Here is a 20654-nt window from a genome sequence, read left to right on the forward strand (position 1 = left end):
CCATCCCAAGTGACCCCTGAGCAGCAGGGAACCCAGAAGGGAAAACCGAGAAGGCGCTTTTCCAGGCTCACTTTCAGGGAGGTGCTAATAGAAGGGGCTTCCATGGATTATGTGAAGTCAGCTACAACAGCAGTCTTATCCTGAATTGTTTTATGATTACTCCCTCATAACAAACCTCTTTTGCATTATAAAACCAGTTTCTCAGAGCTAAAATTTCACATAAAATGTGTCTTAAGTCCTTCAGGAGACATTTAAGGAATGAGATCAAGTACAGTTAATTCTTAGTGGAGATACAAACAGACTTCCAAAAAAAAAAAAAAGCAAGAATCATATTTCTTAAGTCAAATATCAAAATCCACATTTGACCACTTCCACTTATTCAGTAGGGACATTTCTCAAAATATTAAAAAAACTAGAGTCAATCCAGGTTGAAAGAACAAAGACATACCTTTTCCACTATATTTTCTACCAAAAGCAGTGTTGACTTTTTGGGTACTTCAGTTAAATTTAGTTTGCTATTGGAACATATGAATCATAAAAGCTGTGCCTTTAAAAGAGTTTTCAGAAAAATTTATTTTTTGAAATTTCAACCTGGTAAGCAAACCTTTGAAAATTTGTTTGCAAAAGTACAAAGGAAAAAGCAACACCTGGGAAAGTCTAATGAGCAACCAGTGACTCTGAAGTAAATCCTAAGGTGTTAATTATCTCAGATTTCCAGGAGGCTTCTGGCCCTGAAATATGCTGCTTTTGGTTGTGCATTTCATGTTTCTATTTTTGATTGTGCATTCCAGATCTTCTACGAAGCCTTCCATTCTCTGAATTCCTACAGCTTGTGGCTGTGTTAGGGATGCGTGCATTAGGCCGAGATGACGGTTACACATGTACTGTAGTTGCATCTTTCCTCTCCGCTGTTCTGTGAGTGCGTTCCGGACACAGACCACCTCTCACCCATCTTTCATGAGAGGACCTCACAAAGTCTGCTGAATGAATAAGTAGACACTGTCTCAAGAGTAGGTATGAGCCTTACTGCAAACTCGTGTGGGAGAAAATTAAGAGCTTAACCCTCTGTTTCCTACAACTCAATTTCTGTTCTACCCATTGGGAGGTGCTGCCCTCTCGGGGCTGCTCAGAGTTATGGTGTGGTTCTGGGATTTACACAGTGGCATAGTGACCTGGGCTGCCAGGGGCCTCTGGTCTCCAAGTCCACCGTGTGGACCTTAGCTTGACTGTCATTAAATCCAAACATCATTTTCAGCCCCTGACTTACTGGATATTGGCAGCATTCAAAGTGGATAAATGCTTTCTCCTTTTGCATCTTGCAACTTCCTTGGCTTCTGTGATTCCATCCTCTCATGGTTTTCCCTCTTCCTCTCTAGCTACACATTTTTCTTGCTCCACCCTCTCTGCCTAATCATTACGTGCTGCAGTTCTGTGAGGTTCAGAGTTCAGTGGTCTACTTTATCTCTAGGCAATTCCAACCCCGATTAAAAACTGTACCATGGTTTTCTATGATAACCAAACATACAATATGTCACCTCCTGTGTGACATCTTCAGCTGAAATCCTTAAGACAGCTCAAATTTAATACTGCCAAAAGCACACGGAATTTCCATCCCACCCACCCCCCACCTCTCCCAGAATCCCTTTCTTGATGAATTTTACCAACATACACCCAACCGCACTGGACGTCACCACCATGCAGCTGCGTGGATTCTTTCACCACCATGCAAACGCTGCCTGCACCCACCCAGCTCTATGGAACAGCACCACCCCCAGAGACCCAGGACTCACGAGGGTCCTCATTCTCAATATCCGATCCAGCACCAAGACCTGACAATTCTACCTTTCCACAGCCCTTTAATGGTCTTCTCTCTTCCTCGCCCCCTCCGTTCACCAAGCTACTCCAGTCCTCTCTGACCTGAACCAGAGCAGCAGGCGGTAACGCCTTCCTATAGCGGTGCGTGCTCTCCTCCGATCAGAAGCCACTGTCAGCTCCCAGGTGCACCTTGACGACCGCCTCAGTGGCTTCCACGGTTTCTAAAGACCCAGGCGTGGTCGGTCCTGCACTCCCCACCCTGGAGCATCATCGCCCCGGCTCTCAGCGCCCCACTGCACTGCACTGCCACCTCGTTCCCCCTAACGCTGCCCTGGGCCTCTGCACATGCATTGCTCTCCTTATCTGAAGCATTCTCCACCCTCTGGCTTTCACTCCATTATCTTGTCACATCCTTCAGACCCCCGACCCCACCGGCTCAGGGAAGGCCTCCTCACCGCCACCTCAGAGCAGCTCAAAAGCCTTTTTACACTTTTCGCAACGCCAGGAGCCTCAGCATTTATCTCTGCTGTGATTCTACCCTTATTTGTGAAAGCATCTGAGGAATGCCCGTCACTTCCACTAGAGTGTCAGCTCCAAGATGATGAAGCTATGATCTGTTTTCCTCACCACTGAATCAGCAGAACTTGGCACAGAGCCTGACATCGAACAGATGCCTCATAACTATGTGCCGAATGAGCATTCTTGACGGAACAGAATAATATTAATGAGAAAACCAGCGATGCTTTCGTAAGCAAAAACACCAGCGGCAGCATATTTAATAAATGGCAACAACACAGGATCTTTTATACTTCTCATCCTGAAATGAGAGTACTAGGGTCAAACAAGCACAACCAGGTGTGGCCCACAGATCACAGCTTTAGACCCGCAATACTGGAAAACAGAGGTGATAGTCAAAACACAACTGCTGACATCCTCATTACCCTCACACCCAGGGAGAGGCAATAACAGGAAGAAAGACTGCTCTCTCTAATAACAGGGGAGCAAGCTTAGCTCCCAGGCCCTCCTGCCTCTGCTTAGGAACAATCATATAAGCAGATTTACTAAGCGAAAAAAAATTTACTGAGTGCTTACTTCCTTGCTGAACGAGAATAACATATATACATTATTGCATCTGACCCACATAATTATACTGCAGAGTAGGGATAACTGTCTCCAGAGTAGAAATGAGGATACTCAGGTTCAAAGAGATAAATAACTTTCCCAAGACCAAACAACTTGTAAAAGAATGAACCAGGTTTCCATGTACGAGCTGTCCATCTCTAAAGCCATCCCGTGGATGCACCACCTCACCGCTGCTGATACACAAAATAAGAAAGGCAGCTACAAGCAGCCAGAGCCCCTCTGGCTGTGGAGGGGGGGAAGTGGCCAGTGGACACTGTAGTCCAAAGACAGTTTTAATATCACCAGTCATCACAAAGGGCCAGAGCAGCTGAAATCAGTACCAGCACGGAGAAGGTGGGGTGTAGCATCTGCAGTACATGAGGAGGCTGGATCCCAGAAGAAAAAGTCTCTATTGTGGACCCCAGTCCCGCCCAGTTCCCTCCAGCAGGGAACAACAGTGAACACAGAACAGAGAAGCAGAGTCAAGGGCTGTTCCTGACGCTGGAGGGCCTCAGCCAGACATGTGTTGTTTTGTTTCCACTATGGAATTAATCCTATAACTTCTCTTCACCACACTGGTGGCCAGAGAAACCCCTGATTAAATTTTTTTAAAGTGCATATAAAGCAAGTTTGGAAAAGTTCTTTTGAGAATACTCAACATAAGGAACTACAATAGAGACAAATTACTGGATTCCTTTAAACAGCCAATTCCCAGAAGCTCTAAAGATTTTTTTTTTTTAATTGAATCACATGTTACTCGACAAAGAGGCTTAGGAATCAGACAATTAGAGGTCGCAGAGAAATCAGTACCTCCTGAAAGCCTGTTTACTTACAAAGTCTGAGAAAGGGAGATGGTTCACACTGGGAAGAATTAGAAGGCAGGTGGGGAAATGCTTTTTGAGGCTAATTTAGCCACACGTCTTAGAGAGTCGCAGGAGGTTTTCAGAAAGAAGAATGCCATAAAGAAAGCCAAGTTTCCAAAGATATCGATCTGACAGAGTCCACAGAAAGGGATGCAAGAAAAAAGAAAGCAGCCCAGAGACCAGTACAGAAGCGATAGTGCTGAGGACCAGAATCAGAAAAGTGGCCGGGACAGAGGGGAGTCGGGGCACCGGAGCGGCGGGAAGGAGAGCCTGAGCGGCCTGGGGACGGCAAACTGAGATGACAGCCTGGTTGGCCACAGATACGATCAGACGCACTCGAGTAGGGTAATGATTGAATTTCACACAAACATCCAGCTCCTTTAACCCACACTTCCTGAGCACTGGTGATACCAAGTCAGAGGAGCCGGAGACTCAAATGTCCAGAAAGGGCACATTTATTGATACAGAGATGAGAGGTTACCGAGGGTGGTGGGGGGGTGGAAATAACTGTGAAGGGGCACAAGGCAGCTTTGGGCGTTGATAGAAATGTTCTAAAAGGGGGCTGAGACAACAGCTGCACCATTCTATATACATCGGCTAAAAACTATTGAATTGGACACTTACAATCTGTAAATGAACCCTCCATAAATCTGTTCTTTAAAGTGATGAGAGCTGTGGAAAGAGGACAGTAATACACGGTAAGGAGAATTGAGAATGAAGTGGGGCCGGGGCGGGGGGGGGGATAGTTTACATTTTTAGTAGGTGATCGCAGTGAGCCTCAGTGAGAAGGTGACATTTGAGCCAAGGCCTGAAGGAGGTCAGGGAGGGAATCTGGGGACAAGCAGGAAGAGGAGCAGGCACAGGAAACCAGGGACGATGTGCACAGGTTCTAAAGCAGAAAAGGAGGCCAGCGAGACCAGGGCAGGGGCGGACAGGAAACAGTAGAAGATGAGGCCAGGGGATAGGAGGGGAAATGGCGTGGATCGTGTTGCTTCCTGGGATGGAATCTATTGGAGGTTTGAGCAAGAGAGGAAGGTGATCTCACTCTGGGTGGAAGGATCTCACCCTGGCTGTGGTATTGGAAACAGTCTTCAACAGGCAAGGGTTTCCCAGGTGGCGAGAGTGATAAAGAATTAGCCTGCCAATGCAGCAGTCACAGATATGTGGGTTCGATCTCTGGGTGGGAAAGATGTCTGGAGAAAGGCATGGCAACCCGCTCCAGTAGTCTTGCCTGGAGAATTCCATGGACAGAGGAGCCTGGCGGGCTACAGTCCATGGGGTCGCAAAGAGTCGGACAGGATCGAGCAACGAACACTACGACAAGAGGCAAAGGAGACCAGCCGAGAATCTGTTACGGTAATTTAAGCGTCAGCTGGTGCTGACTGGGGCAATGGTGGGAGCAGGAATATGGTGAGAGACGGTCAGATTCTGGGTGCATTTTGAAGGTAAAACCAACAGAATCTCCTGACTGCCTGGATGTGAGCTGTTCGAGAAAGAAGCAAGGTTGACTCCACAAGGCTCTGCACCTGAGTAACTAAAGATGGGGAAGATCTGGAGGAGGCAGGTTGGAGGAAAAAAAATTAAAAAGCATGTACTGGGAACTTTGCTACTAAAATACATGAAGTACACCAAAGTCACAACACATAACTTTGGTGACTTTCTCTTAAAGGTCAATTTCATTACAGGGTTTCCTTCCAACATATTCATCAGTTGGGGTATTTTAGAGAATGAACTGGCCACGCAAAATTGAGAAATGTCTATTTAAAATCCTGATTCTTGGCCTTCTTTTTAGCCTTAGGACTGTAGAATAGCTTATTTCCTTACAACTCCTCAATGATACTTCTAATGACACCAGACTTACCCTGCCTGGAAAGGTCCTGCTGTTGGTCCAAGTGAACCAACAAAAGAAGAGCAGCCACACCAATGCCAGTCACTCACCCCTCAGTGATCCTCCTTAATAGAGCTGCTGAGCTGAGAAAAGGCCCAATCAATGAATTTTGAGATATATTAATGAGCTTCATCTCCTATAAAAATATCAACTTCAGAGCAAAATCCATGAAGCATCACAAAGAAGTGCTGAAAATCACGGTCAGTCTCTCCTGTAGTTATTTCTCCTTAGAAGAAAGCTTCCCTAGTGGCCCAGATGGTAAAGACTCTTCCTGTAATGCAGGAGACCGGGGTTCGATCCCTGGGTCGGGAAGATCCCCTGGAGAAGGGAATGGCAACCCACTCCAGTATTCTTGCCTGGAGAATCCCACAGACAGAGAAGCCTGACAGGCTACAGTCTACAGGGTCACAAAAGTCGGAGACAACTTAGCAACTAAACCACCAACCCAGCAGAAGAAAGCTACCATAAGGAGGTGAAAGTAGAAAACATTAAACTCCTCACTGCAGATTTAAATAACAGCTACTTTCATTTCACGATGTAAAACACAGGTTTTTCTTTCTTGCACCTCTAAATTTCTATGTGTGTATTTGGTTCCCTCGATTTATTCTAAACATTTGGCCACCGGACTGCTCCATGTGATCATTATCATTAATAAATGAGTTAGAAATACACAGTAGGCTCAGCAGCTGTGCCCAAGGCCATTACTTCCTCTAATTTGGCACAGATGGCCAAAAAGATGCTTTTGGCAGAACAGTCAAGTGCTAAACACCTAATGAAGCTGCAGCCTTAAAAACCAACTGATGGTAAATACAATTGTACAGTTAACTTCACCATTCTGTCTCTCCTGTCCTTGGCACAAAAGGCAGAAGAAAGCGTATACCCTAACTCCAATTTGATAAAGCTCTAAACATAACTCAACAAAACAATTCCAATTCTAAAATGGTCATTCTTTAGGTCAAAAGACTTTTCCTTCAACTCAAAAATAATCCTGCAAAAGGGATTAAGCTGGTTTGTACCTAACTCAATAACAGAGAAACCATCACAGCAGTAATAATAATGATTAGACTGATCACAGACAAATAAATATGAGTATGATATCTGCCCTTCTTTCATATACTCACATGCCTTAAAATGACTTCTCTTATATTTATAAATAGGCAACATCCTCACCATTCATAACTCTGATCATTTTCTCTGATCAAAATCATGCATAATTTCATAAATGTCTCATGACAAGGCTTCCTTTTCTCCTTATATATATGCTGGTGCTTAACAGTTGCATGTCTCCTCAAAATGCCTGATATTCAAGTATTTTGATGCTTTAAGATGATGATAATTAAAACAGTCATGAAATTCCCCTCAGACATAAAAAATGCATACACACAGTCACACTGTTTAAGCCAGTTTCTAAGAACAGAATATTAAATTTAAAAACCCATATTTAAAAAAAAAACACCTGCAAAACACCTTCTAAACTATCCCTAAAACAAAGAGCAAACGACAATTCAAAATTATGGTTTCTCTGCTCACAAAATCCTGCTGTAAAGATCTACACTATTCTGTCACAGTTCACTACTGTTAATCAATGACTCATAGGATTTCATCCCCTGTGGAAATCGTATTTCCCATTTGGCTTATATAATGTCATGTAATCACCATCAATGCTCTAAATCTAAAAAGTTATAAAATAAAAAGCATCTCATTTCATCTTGTGCAGAAATGTCCAGTCTGATCCCTTAAAAGGGAGGAGTGTTAGTCACTTAGTCATGTCCAACTCTTCGTGACCCCATGAACTGAAGCCCAGCAGGCTCCTCGGCCCATGGGATTCTCCAGGTAAGAATGAAGTGGGTTGCCATTCCCTTCTTCAGGGGATCTTCCCAACCCAGGGATCAAAACCGGGTCTCAAGAATCTGTCTGCAATGCAGGAGACCCGGGTTTGATCCCTGGATTGGGAAGATCCCCTGGAGAAGAGAATGGCAACCCATTCCAGTATTTGTGCCTGGAGAAGCTCATGGACAAAGGATCCTGGCGGGCTACAGTCCAAGCAGTCACGAAGGGTAGGACATGACTAAGCGACTAAGCACACACAAAGAAATGTCCATTTTTAAATCAATCAAACTACTTCAATGTTGGGTAATAGCAATGAGGATATTTACAAAGACACTCTCTGCAGCAATTCACCTGATTTAGTTGTACACAAATCTGAGTGGAAAATCCTAAGTTCTCTTTCAGCAGTGGAGATGTTAATCACACATTACAACTCTCATCCAGGGCACTTGTTTAGTAAAGAACTGCCTACAATGTTTAAATGCCGACTGAGGATCCAGAGAGCATTGTGACTCAGGACTTATTGCTGTGTTATTTTTTGTTAAGTGCGAATGAAAAGAAAACTGAGGCCCAGATCCAGGGGGCCCAGTGGGTCCTTGGGAGCGAGGAATAGGAGCAGAGTGTGACCAGGTCCCTCTGCTCTTGACCTGCAGCTCTGGGATCAGGCCCACCATGAGAATCACTCAGGAAAGGTGTCCTAATACACTGGGGCTCAGCAACCAATACAGATTCCAACACAAAAAATATAGAGATTCCAGGAATCTGTATTTTTAAAACAACTTCAGGTCCTTCTGAGGATCAGCCTGGTTGCAACGTTAGGGCTGGACTTACTTGCAGAACAGTGATCAAGTATGATTTTCTAAAGCAAGGTTCCAGAACAGCCAAACAAGCTAATAATACAGCTCTTTTTTTTATAAACAGAGCTTTTAAAAAACATATCCAATTTTGTTCTTACGATTCTATTATCCCAGTTTATAAAGAAGGAGAGTCGGGCACAGAGCTCCCCTGGCAGAGCCGGGAACAAGAACACTCTGAGTTCAAGCGCCCCTGCTCTCCTGATCCACCTCGCTGTGCCTCCCCTCATGTGCAGAAATATGATCGGTGAAGGATTTTCAGTTCTGCCCCGGGACCCAAGCAACCACAGGTAAAAGCAGCCTTAAAAAGAGGCCTTATCAATACGGGCACTGCCCTCAGAAAGCCTGGGAGCTGGCCTGGGAGGGAAATATGGCTGGTTCTTGTGAGATTCTCTTTGCTGGCTAAGATACTGATGGGTGCTTTGCCACCATCTAGAAAAACCCTCTCCTGAAACTCTCATTCCACTCCCAGCCCTGAGGTCAACCATGAGGTCCCAGATAAGAAGAGAAGAGAGCTAAAAAAGTTCTTGAGTCAGTGATATCTGGGCTTCTTAAATATCTTGGTCCTCACTGGTTACTGCCCAACCCACTTAACGGGCTCACTTAATGCTGAGATACACGAGGTCCTCTTTCATCCTTGCCTCTGTCTCTTCATCAATCAACACAAAAATAAACAAAAGGAACAGTATACCAACAGCTGCAGATTGAGGCACTGCAAGTTTGCACATGAGCAAAGAATGACAGCAACAAAATTCTGAAGCAATCACAGAATATTGATATTTTCCAAAACGGGGTCCACACAGAGGAAGTAGAAGAACTCTAAGAATAGAGTGTCTGAAAAGAAGAACACAGTAAGCGAGGCACATATTGACGGGATTTGGGAATTTCATGCCCCCTTAGGTCCAAGGGCAAAGTATGTCCTCATTTACAAAGGCAATACATACAGCTGATGCTACTATGTAGCTGAACCATGTAACTTACTCCTCTTGTCCCAATTCCATGCTTACCAGACGTTCAGCCACAAAGACAGAAGGTGCTGGTCAAAGAGTTCCACCCACATCTACAAACCCCTTGGCAGTTACATGCATTAAATATATCAATATTCCATTTTAAAGCAATTAATAATATGCAATGACTATAATTTAACTACAAACTTCTGGAGAGCAATATTGATAGAACAACATGAAACAGAAATAAGAAGTTGACAACTCTGTGACATATGACAAGTTAAGAAAATTTTAACCATAAAACCCTATGGATGACACATTCACAAATCATAGAGTTTCAGTAAAAAGTCAAGTTAAACGCTGTGTAGAAAGGCCTAAGGGCTATGCATGAGTTTCTCAAATGATATTTGATCAACTGAGAAGCCCTGTCTCTAGATGATATGAAATACCTTCAGGAAATGATAAACAGCTTTGACCTAAAGCTAAAGACGATAAGCTGTGCCCAAATTAAATCAGACTGTAGTTAATTAATGTTTCCATAGAAGGAAAAACCAAAACCTTCACTCCATAATTCTTTAGGCTCTGTATTCTTAAAAAAAAAAAAAAAAAAAATCAATCAGCCATATCAGCTCTAAGACATCAGTCTGAGAAAGACTAGTGAATCTTTGCTGTTGAGGGGCTACTGGATTATACCTACACTACTGCCCATCACAAAAACAGCATCCTTTTTTTTTTTTTTAAGTCTCTTTCAGGGAATGTCAGACAGAACAGATGAGGATGCAAGTCAATGAGAGACTCTATCAAAATAAATCTCTTCCATTTGGATGTCCACCTCAATTACGAACATAAATCTCTAAAATAATAAGCACAGCTGTCACTTGGGACGTGGTTAAGAATATGCTCATATTTAAAGGCTCTTTTTCCTCAGCAATATGATTTTAGAACTCCGTTAGTATCTGGATTGGATGCAAACACAAGATCTGGTACTGATATCATCTTGGCTACCCTATTTTTCATCCTGGAATTCACACTTCACTGTAATTAATATCTACTACATACTGAATCTTTTTAAAAATTTTACTATATTCTCTTCTGGCTTCTTAGAGAGTAAAGACATAGGTAAAGGATATTCTGTCCTTGACAAATGATCACAAATTCAGCATAAACAAATTTCCTAAGCCCTTATTTTAGGTATCTAAACTGATGTTACTTACTAACTACTAAACGTACATTTGAATTATTAAATTGCAACACATTTAAAGAAACACTGAAATAAATACATACATATATGCATGCATATACGCATGGGTTTCTTAAATGTGCATGTTTCTCAAATGACACATGTAGCACGAGAAACAGTCTTCTCTGTAAATGAAACGCTCTGTAATTCACTGTATGATAAAAACAGATCTTAGCTTGGTATTCTGCTGTTCAGTCGCTAAGTTGTAACTGACTCTCTGTGATCCCATGGACTGCAGCACACCAGGCTTCCCTGTCATTGACCACCTCCCGAAGTTTGCCCCAATTCATGTCCACGGAGTCCACGGGGTATACAGTTTCCTAAAATTACTGCTCCTGCCGCTGCTGCTAAGTCACTTCAGCCGTGTCCCCATAGACGGCAGCCCACCAGGCTCCCCCGTCCCTGGGATTCTCCAGGCAAGAACACTGGGGTGGGTACTGTTCTATAAATATTTTTTGTTATTAATACTACAAGTCACCAGTATGGTAGGCTGCCAGTAGTCTCCATTGCCTCCCGAGTTACCTCAGGCCTGTGAGCTGGGGGATAACCTTGAAAAAATTCAGGACACACTAACCTCAACTGCGCTTCTAGGTTATCAGAGAATCTCATGATATCCAAAACAGGAGGGAGATCACTCTGCCATCTGTGAAGACGAGACTTGTTTGGTGGGGGCAGGAGAGAGGGGACAGAAAATGGTACAGAGGAAAAAGAAAAAAAAAAAAGATTTAACTTTTAGAAAGTATTCTCTTCAGGAAGACTTTTAATCTTATCTGACTTGAAAGTGAATTTGAGGAGTTTTTTCTTTGAGCCTGGGGAGCTCTTGACCTTTTCATAAAATTTACATAATTCAGCATGAAGGGAAACCCCAGGTTGAATAGAAAGATGTTGGCAGCAAGAACTTGACCCCACAGAAATGTACCCACCAGGTCTGTACCCACCAGGTACCAGGTGCTGCTTTTACTAATCCACAGGGGACACAAGAGGCAGCTCTGTGCTTCCACAGAGGGGGCCCCCTGAAGAGATCCTAAAATAAAGCCCCAGCCAGCTGCCTCCGTGGGGAAAACTGACCCTCCCTCCTTTGCCCTGCGGCTCCAGGAACAGGGGAAAAGAGAGGGGAGGCTTGCCAAAGCCTCTGACAGACAGAATCCCAACATACACATTCCTCTCCCCAGGGGAGCCCACATAAGCAGTCCCCTGCTCCCTCAAACTCCAATACACAAAAAGAGGCTGCTCCTCTCTTAACGCTGATTAAGACTTTTATATACTGTAAAAGTCGCTCAGTCATGTCTGACTCTTTGTGACCCCATGGACTATACAGTCCATGGAATTCTCCAGGCCAGAATACTGGAGCGGGTAGCCTTTCCCTTCTCCAGGGGATCTTCCCAACCCAGTGATTGAACCCAGGTCTCCCGCATTGCAGACAGATTCTTTACCAACTGAGCTATCAGGGAAGCCTTTTATATACTAAAAGAATATAAAATTTAAGTGAATTCTACCCTCATGTTGAGGAAGGAAAAGGTAGGCGGGAAAGGAGAGACAAAGGGAAGGAATTAGTGAGTACTGAGATTTTATTATGCACCAGGCATTGTGCTAGATGTTTACTACACGTATCTTATTTAGTCTCAGAACAGTCCTGCCATCAGCGTAATACAGTTCCCATTTTATAGATGAGGAAAATGAGATTGAGGGGAGATAGATATAGAGCTCGATCCCAGAGCCAGTACCAAGATCACAGAGCCAAGAAGTGTCAGGTTGAGCATTTGAATCCAGGCTCCAAGGCTATGTCATGCTACTTTGTACAGACAATGCACAAGAACTGGAAGAACTAAAATTTATAAATGATAAGATTTCTAAATAATGATTTAAAATGAGGCACCAGAACTCACATCATAAAAACAATTGCAAAATGCCTCCTCCACCGCTCTTGGCGTCTGTCCCATTAGCAGTGACTGTGTTCCCACTGAAGCAATCACCCGGGATGGGACTACTTACTGGAACAATATCCTGTAAGCCAGACAGGCTGTGCTGGGGAGTAGAGGGATTACAGGCAAGTCCTGCTTCTAAGTAACTGGAACTAGCTCATCTGGCATAGAAAGCAGAATATATTATACCTCAAATAAACATGTAGGAGTAAGTCAAGAGTCGATGAAAACTGCCAAAGATTTTCCTTCTTCATTTAAAAATCATCTTATCAGTCAGTAATTCCAACCCTGCAAAACGTCGTTAGGCAAATTCACAGCTTTCCGGGCTTTCACCATATGCAGAACTAATCTGACTTCAAGTCAGGTTTGCAAAACTGTTATTTTTTTATACATAGTTCTTCTTAAAATCTTACCCAGATTTACAGCACCATATGTCTAAACCAAATTAAGCTAAATGCATTAATGCATCACAACGTGCATATGAAACAAGACAAAACAAAGACAAAGAAAGCTGAGTGCTTCTTCTCCCTCCCAGGTAAAGATCTTGGCAAGTAGGTACAAGCATGAAGGACCCTATCAGAGGTGCAGAACCAGGGAATAAGTGAACAAAATTAATTTCAACTATTAATTCCCAACAAAAGGGTGTTCTGGGATAAATTCTCAAGTTCTACTCTCCAAACTGGAAGAAATTCTCAGATAACACAAATCAGGCATAGAAGGACAGAAAGGTGAGTAAGGCTTTGCCTGACACAGAGACAAAACCAGGTCTGTCTCCACCGTCACCAAAAGCTCCATTTAATAAGAAGGCAGGGGACTCTCCTGGTGCCAATGCAGGGGATGTGGGTTGGGTCCCTGGTCCCGGAAGATACCACACGCCACGGTGCAGCTAAGCCGGTGTGTGCCCCAACTACTGAGTCAGCACTCTACTGAAGCCTGAAAGAAGGGCTCCTAACATCACCTGTTCATATTTTCCATTACTTGCCAAATATATCTGTGAAGAGCAAATCATCACATTGGCTTATATTGCGCTCGACTGGAATTAAAATCCCTCCAACTTCAAAGTGAACTCCTGACAAGCCGAATGTCCTCAGCGCTAGACTCTAGCTGGCTACGTCACGTTTTCTATCTGATTTCATCCTGTTACTTTGTGCCCAGCATCGAACGGGAGTTCTCCAGCCCAGTCACTCCAGATCGAGTACTTGAATTCAAATCTAACTTTCCCTTGTCATATTTTTTCATATTTCCACTCAAGTAACAAAAAGTTGAGCCAATCAGGATCAAGAACAGAGTACATTTATCTGTCACTAAAGGCTTCTCTCTCAGTGTGAGTATAGATTTCCAAACAGCTAACACACCATACATTTCTCCTCACTTATCCCACAGATATGAGATGAGGGATGATGAAGTCAAAGATGTACCTAACATTAAAATTTCTATTTGCAAGAGACTCTGTCATCAAAGATGTACCTAACAATAAAATCTCTTATTTGCAAGAGACTCTCTAACCTCCAAGCCTATGATGTTTACACTGATATTTACACTAATAAATGCTCTTTTCTCATCTGATTTTCACACTCTTTCCCATTTTTAAAAATTCAAATATTTGTCCATTCTAATCGCATTTATATAAAATATCTATAACTTTGCCGACAAAGGTCCGTCTAGTCAAAGCTATGTTTTTTCCAGTAGTCATGTATGGATGTGAGAATTGGACCATAAAGAAGGCTGAGCATCAAAGAATTGATGCTTTTGAACTGTGGTGTGGGAGAAGACTCTTGAAGAGTCCCTTGGACTGCAAGGAGATCAAAACAGTCAATCCTAAAGGAAATCAGACCTGAATATTCATTGGAAGAACGGATGCTGAAGCTGAAGCTCCAATACTTTGGCCATCCAAAGCAAAGAGCTGACTCATTAGAAAAGACTCTGATGCTGGGAAAGATTGAAGGCAGGAGGGGAAGGGGATGACAGAGGACGAGACGGTTGAATGGCATCACCGACTCAATGGACATGAGTTTGAGCAAGCTCTGGGAGATGGTAAAGGACAGGGAAGCCTGGCGGACTGCAACCCATAAGGTTACAAAGAGTTGGACATAACTGAGTGACTGAACAACAAAATATTTATAAATGTTCCTTTCCACAGAAAAGTGATAATATGAGATGAAATTATGTGCCAGATGTTGGATGTTAAGAATACAGACACACCATTGTAGTTAACTGGTATCTGCCATGTACCAGATTCTGTATAGAGATCATAATACTTGATTCATCCTTTGCCTTAGGTTCACTCTTTTCGAACAATCAGTACTACACTCTCTGGATTCTCTCTATGTCTACAACTACCCTCTTGGTCTTGTTCACCAACCCGACTTCCCCCACCCCCTCTCTATATCCCCAGTTCTTCCTTCTTGCTGCATTCCAGCTGGAGACAGTATCTCTGCCTACATTCTGCATCATCCATTCAGCTACAATGATGACCTCATCAGTATCAGAGATCATGTACATTAGCCTCTCAATGCACAATTCCAAATGACTGTCTGGCAGAACCTTCCATCTTTTGACAGCTAAAGAGATCTTCATTTACTATAATCAGACCCACAAAGCCATCAAGGTCCGGCACTAATTCTCCTTCTACACAGGACTTACCTGACCTCCAGAATCAGAATATTTTTAAGATTTTTCTCATATCTGTGTTTCTGTGGAATTCTGTATCTCTGTCATAGCATTTAACACACAACTGCCTCAAAATCACAATTATGTGCATATCCATAACACCCATTAGGAAACTGGCAGAGAAGTGTGGGTGTCAAGTGAGGAGTGTTGTTGAGGTTTCGAGTTTTCTTTCATTGGTCCAATTTAACTTCAAAAAATCCTGTTCAGCGGTCAAACAGAAATAACATGCTTGCTTTATGGGGTGTTATGAAGACAACATGGAAAGCAGCCTGCATGCAGAAGGGACTGGAAAAGTAAAAGCTGCCAGGAACAATATGCTTGTTTGCCTTGAATCTTCAAGGGCAGAGGTGTTATCTCCACAGCACCCAGCCAGAACTTTATTAGTACTGACTGACATCTGCCTGACTCTTTACTCCATGTGCCACACACTTTCAAGAACTGAAAACTGAAATTCACTTATTTATCACTAAAGCCTCCTTCAAGAGAGTAATTTTAGAATGACAGAACTAGCAGAAGCTACTGTCCAAAGGCTGGCTTTTTCTTTTTTAATGAGACCTTATTTGGATGCACGAAAGAAATGATGGAAATAAACTACCACTCCTTTCTGACCACCAGGTCTGCCTTGATGAAATCTATGGACATCTCTGCACTTTTAGCAGACATATGAAAAAGTGGCAGCCTCTCAAAAATATTTGCTTCATTATAAGATTATTTAAGGAGTAAACAGCATTTTCTCTGCCAGGGTCCTAAAATCAAATGTCTCTTTGAGTTTCCATTTACATTTGTTCCTTTGGAATCTTGCAATATTTTGTGGTAGGTTTTAGCTAACTAATTACCTAAATCCTTAAAAGGAACTTTTCACTGAAAGGTTCAGGATACTCTTCTTTTTTCTGTTCTTTTCATTCTACCTCTTCCTACAACGACAGGTAACCAACCGACTCGTTCTGTATGCAGAATAAATTAAATGAGGAGCATGAAATATTTTAAACTATAAATGATTTTGTCTCACCATATTCAAAAATTCTTCTTCCAGAGCACTTCATGCTCTTCCATTTTCTCTGAGGTATAAAAAAGAGACCAAGGAACCCTCAGAAACAAACTTGGATGTGTTTATTGGATGTTGAGCCACTTTGCTAGAGATTTTAATATCAAAATCAGGAAACTATTAATCACTCTCATAATAATGGGTGTATTTGTTTACATTAGTATTCTATTACAGAAAAACAGTTTTAAATTGAATGAGACTTAAGTAGTTATGGATAGCAAACCAGTAGGCCCCAGGCCACTTGTGGCCCAGATATATTTTTAAAGCGGTCCTTACAGTTTTTTAAATTGTTAGTCGCTCAGTCATGTCCGACTCTTTACAACCAGGTTCCTCTGTCCCTGAAGTCCTCCAGGCAAGAACGCTGGAGTAGCCATTTCCTTCTCCAGGGGATTGTCCCAACCCAGGAATCCAACCTGGGTCTCCTGCATTGCAGGCAGATTCTTTACTGTCTAAGCCACCAGGGAAGCCCTTTTAAATTAAAAACACTTAAAAAAAAAAAAATCTGGAAGTTACTTTTTTTCTTGAAAACACAAGAATGTTTTAGAGCCAGGGTGGCAACCAGCAACAGGCCAGTGAGAGCTGCCCCATTCAGAGGCGCACACAGGTTCCAGAGGTCACAGTCCACACCCCCTCACCCACGTGCCCCCTACTTGGCCTTACCTTACCTGCTAGACACCTGCACACACTGGACAAGCAGACACAGGATTTTCTTGAAGGCAAAGAGCCTGGATCCAAAAGGGCTTTCCCATTCACTAGCTCTGTGACCTTCAGCAAGCTCTGAGCCTAGGTCCCTCAGCTTTAAATCGAAGATAATTCCGTGACCCTACAAGGTTGTCACGCGGATTAAAATAGAAATGCACAAAAAATACTCTGTAATCTGGAATTGTAAAATGTTTGTCATCATTATTCATTTCTCAGTCCCCGTCAGTTGCACAAATCCCCTCTACCTACCTCAGTTATTACTGCTTTTTTTCTTTCTCTTATTATTACACTCTGTATAACACAGCTTAAAATCTAAATAAAAATAATCTGATGCATTTCCTGGCCTCCATTTAATTGGAGAGAGAAAAGATGAACAAATATCAAAGGAAAACAAAATGAACTGTTGAATGCCAGTGGTCATTTCTGTTTGTAATGAAGGCATGAAATCCGTGCAGAGTTTAACTACTGGGCTGCTAATCTCTCCAAGTGCTGTGTTATAAGTTCACATTAGGCTCCTAAGGCCTCAGGGTAAAACTCACAGCCCAGTTATTAGGGGTTCCAGTGAGACAAACCTCTTCATTGGGCCTCACGCAGTGCTCCAGGAAAGGATCCAGTCCATCAGAAAAAAAAACCCAAAAGGATCTTCAAAGCTTTTCTGGGCTTCTTTCCTCTCTATATGTTAATATAAGCTCTAAAACCTTAGAATCTGGTATGTTAAGCCAGGGCACACATTTTATACCTATATCTATCTACATATAGATGTATGTCAGAAGCCAATAAGAGGAGATATATGTATACACATAGCTGATGCACTTCGCCGTATAGCAGAAACATAACACTGCGAAGCAACTATACCCCGACAAAAAAATACTACTAATCACCAAGAGAAAAATAATAAGAGTTTTAAAAGAAAACAGAATCTTCTCAGAAAAAGGGCAGAGGAGCAGAAAACTGCACTTAAAGAGTGATACCATAAATACAGAAATGTTAGCAAAGATGTATGTTATGAATGCTATCTCCCTACATTAAGAATTCACATATGCATTCCTGTTCTGGTCATTTTACAACAGAAGATCATCCTTGTGTGAGGAACCACAATTAATTCATTTACTGCTTTTTAATGTTACGACAATCACACAATCACGCTTGAGTGAACGGCAACATATAATGAGAGAAGGGATTTTAATTGGAATCAGCTTTCTTTATAAGATCACCAAAATGGGAGTAATTTATGATTTAAGACACAATCCGCTGAAAAATCCCTCTGACGAATCCTTTTTAAAGCACTTCATACAGGGCAATTACCGCTTTTCTTGAAGTTGAATGAACCCTTCGCCTGAATACAGATTAACGAGTGTCAAATTACCACATGGTCCTCAGTGTACGTTTTTTTTTTTTTTAATCAAAGTAAATAACAGAATTATTTAAGAAAACCAATTCTTTCAACGGACGCCCCAAGGCTGATGTTTAAGCAAGTTTCCTTGGCAACCAAGGAGCCAAGTACATCTTGGGCTAGGAGGAAGGGAAAAAAGGGACAGCAACTCTAAGGGGTGGGTAGAATAAGTAACCGGGAGTAGTAACTGCTCCCGCTAGAAGACGCTGCTAGAAGCTGCATGGGCTGCAGAGCCCCTGAAATTTCAACTCCGATCTCGCCCCACTGGCTCATACGCAGACTCCCACCCTCTCCCACCGGTTTGAAGGACCAACTCCGAACAGGTACCGCGGAGAGAGGGTGAGCTGTCTGCGGGGTTACGTACCCGAGGCGGCAGCGTAGGCACCTGGCTCTCACTGATGCACAATGGTCGTGCGTCGCCCCACGATGCCCGATACCGAGGTTAAAAGAAACCGCAGTAGCTTCTCTCTGCCGGCTTGGGGATGCAGTTGTGAGGAAGGAGCGCGCTAGCGTGTGTGTGCGTATGTGTATCCGTGAACGTGTGTGCGAACGTGTGTGTGTGTGTCTGCGCGCTCCCCGACTCTCCGGCGGGGAAACGGTGTTTCCTAGTAAATAAAGGCAGCAGCCAGCCCTGCGGGTGGCGCGTCCAGCTCGCTCCGCGCTAGGCGACAGCGTCAGGCTGGGAACGCACCCCCGCGGACCCGGGCGGCTCAGGCTGCGAAGCGGCTCCGCCCCCTCGCGCCTCGGACGAGCCAGCGCGCACGCGCGCCCCGCCCCCCGGCGAGCACGCGCGCCCCGCCCCCAGCCTCGCCGCCCGGGAGGCGCGCACGCCGCGCACCCCCGGCCCCTGCTAAGGCGAGCCCGCGCGCGCCCGCCCTCCCCGGAAGTCCGCCTCCCCCGCGCCGCGCCTCTCCTCCGGTCTGGCACCGGCGCTGCTCACTGCTGGGGCGCTTGGACCGCCTGCAGTTTCAGCAGCGTTGCCCCCTGCGACGGCCGAGACACTGTGAGCCAGCCTGCCTGCTCCCAGACTGCCTCCCAGGGCTGGAGAGCGCCCTGTGGGAACACATCCCGTGACCCCAACGGGGTGATCTCAAGCGCTGGCCTTCTGCTTCCCTCCCCCGACCCAACTAACTTGTGAAGTTCAAGTTTCCCCTTTTCCTAAGTGGCCGCTTTGCAGGACCTACATCTCGGCCCTCCTTAGAATAATACACTTTATGGTGGTGTCGAAAAGGGCTTTCCAGTAACCTTAAATGACAGGGGATCCCAGGGTTGTGTGGAAGCCGTGAACCTGAGGAATGAGGAAGACTATTTGGTTGCAGCTAACCCAGCATCAAACCTGTGAACAGACAGCATCCCCAGAATACCACCATTAAGTGCCGGGGCCTGGCCCACTCTGGTGTCACTTGTGGGTCATTCATGTCATTTTTGTATAAAGCATGCTTAGAAGCAAAGTGAATGATTTTGATAGGTAAAATATTACGTGTTACACTTTGGAATTGAAAAAATTTCATCCAGTGTGGAGTTATGCAGCCAGTTAACAGTGAAATGGGACTTCCCAGGAGGTGCTACTGATAAAGAACCCGCTTGCCAAAACAGGAGATGTCAGAAACACAGGTTTGACCTCTGGGTTGGGAAGATCCCCTGGGGGAGGGCATGGCATCCCACTCCAGTATTCTTGCCTGGAGTGAGGACAGAGGAGCCTGGAGGGCTACAGCCTATCCAATCACAAAGAGTCAGAATCGACTGGAGCGATTTAACCATGCATGCATGTAACAGTGAAATGAAACTCTAAATGGAAGTAAACTGTGTTTTGTAGAAGATCAGGATTTAACTTTTAGGAAGATGGAATTTCACAGTTGAGTCTCTTCGCTTACAGGTTCTTCCACTGTTGGGCTAGGGAACAGTGCCCGGATCTATTTGAGATGTTCCTAACATTCCTACTGGTCTCAAATCAATCGTTCAGCAATTTTTCTTCACTTTCAATCCACAGATTTTCTAAGGCTGCCCCATGCTCACTCCCTTGTAGCCTCTGGCCATTCAGTGCTTCATTGCATTTGTCTTGAAATTTGGACTTCAGATCCTCAGGCCTACTTGTCTAGCAGTCCTGGACACAAAGAAGGGCAGAGGGAGAATGACAAACTGATTACAAACATGAGGTGCGGGGTCATTTTCTAGAATTTTTCATAAGCAGTTTTATATTTTCCATGAAGTGTTATTTTATACCAGAAGTTCAAATCGAACCATGCTTGAACCCAAAATACTGACAATGACTTAGTGTCAATAAGCACAACACTCCCTTAACATTAATAAAGTATTTTGAACATGCTTAAAATTTAAACTCATCTATAGTATAATGATTAGATTAT

The 20654-nt window shown here is 43.7% G+C and overlaps 1 protein-coding gene across 7 annotated transcripts in view; it reads right to left on the bottom strand.

Moving 5' to 3' along the window:
* KLHL32 (kelch like family member 32) overlaps positions 1-19032 on the bottom strand; it is a 205483-nt gene extending 186451 nt beyond the window's left edge. For all 7 annotated transcript variants that reach the window (XM_043890030.1, XM_043890027.1, XM_043890029.1 and 4 more), the window contains exon 1: positions 18653-19032. The gene's annotated coding sequence lies outside the window, so the exon portion shown is untranslated. The remainder of the gene's footprint in view (positions 1-18652) is intronic.
* Positions 19033-20654: the final 1622 nt, after the last annotated feature.

The sequence above is a fragment of the Cervus elaphus genome, chromosome 28 (assembly GCF_910594005.1).
Source record: "Cervus elaphus chromosome 28, mCerEla1.1, whole genome shotgun sequence".
Classification (NCBI taxonomy): Eukaryota; Metazoa; Chordata; class Mammalia; order Artiodactyla; family Cervidae; genus Cervus; species Cervus elaphus.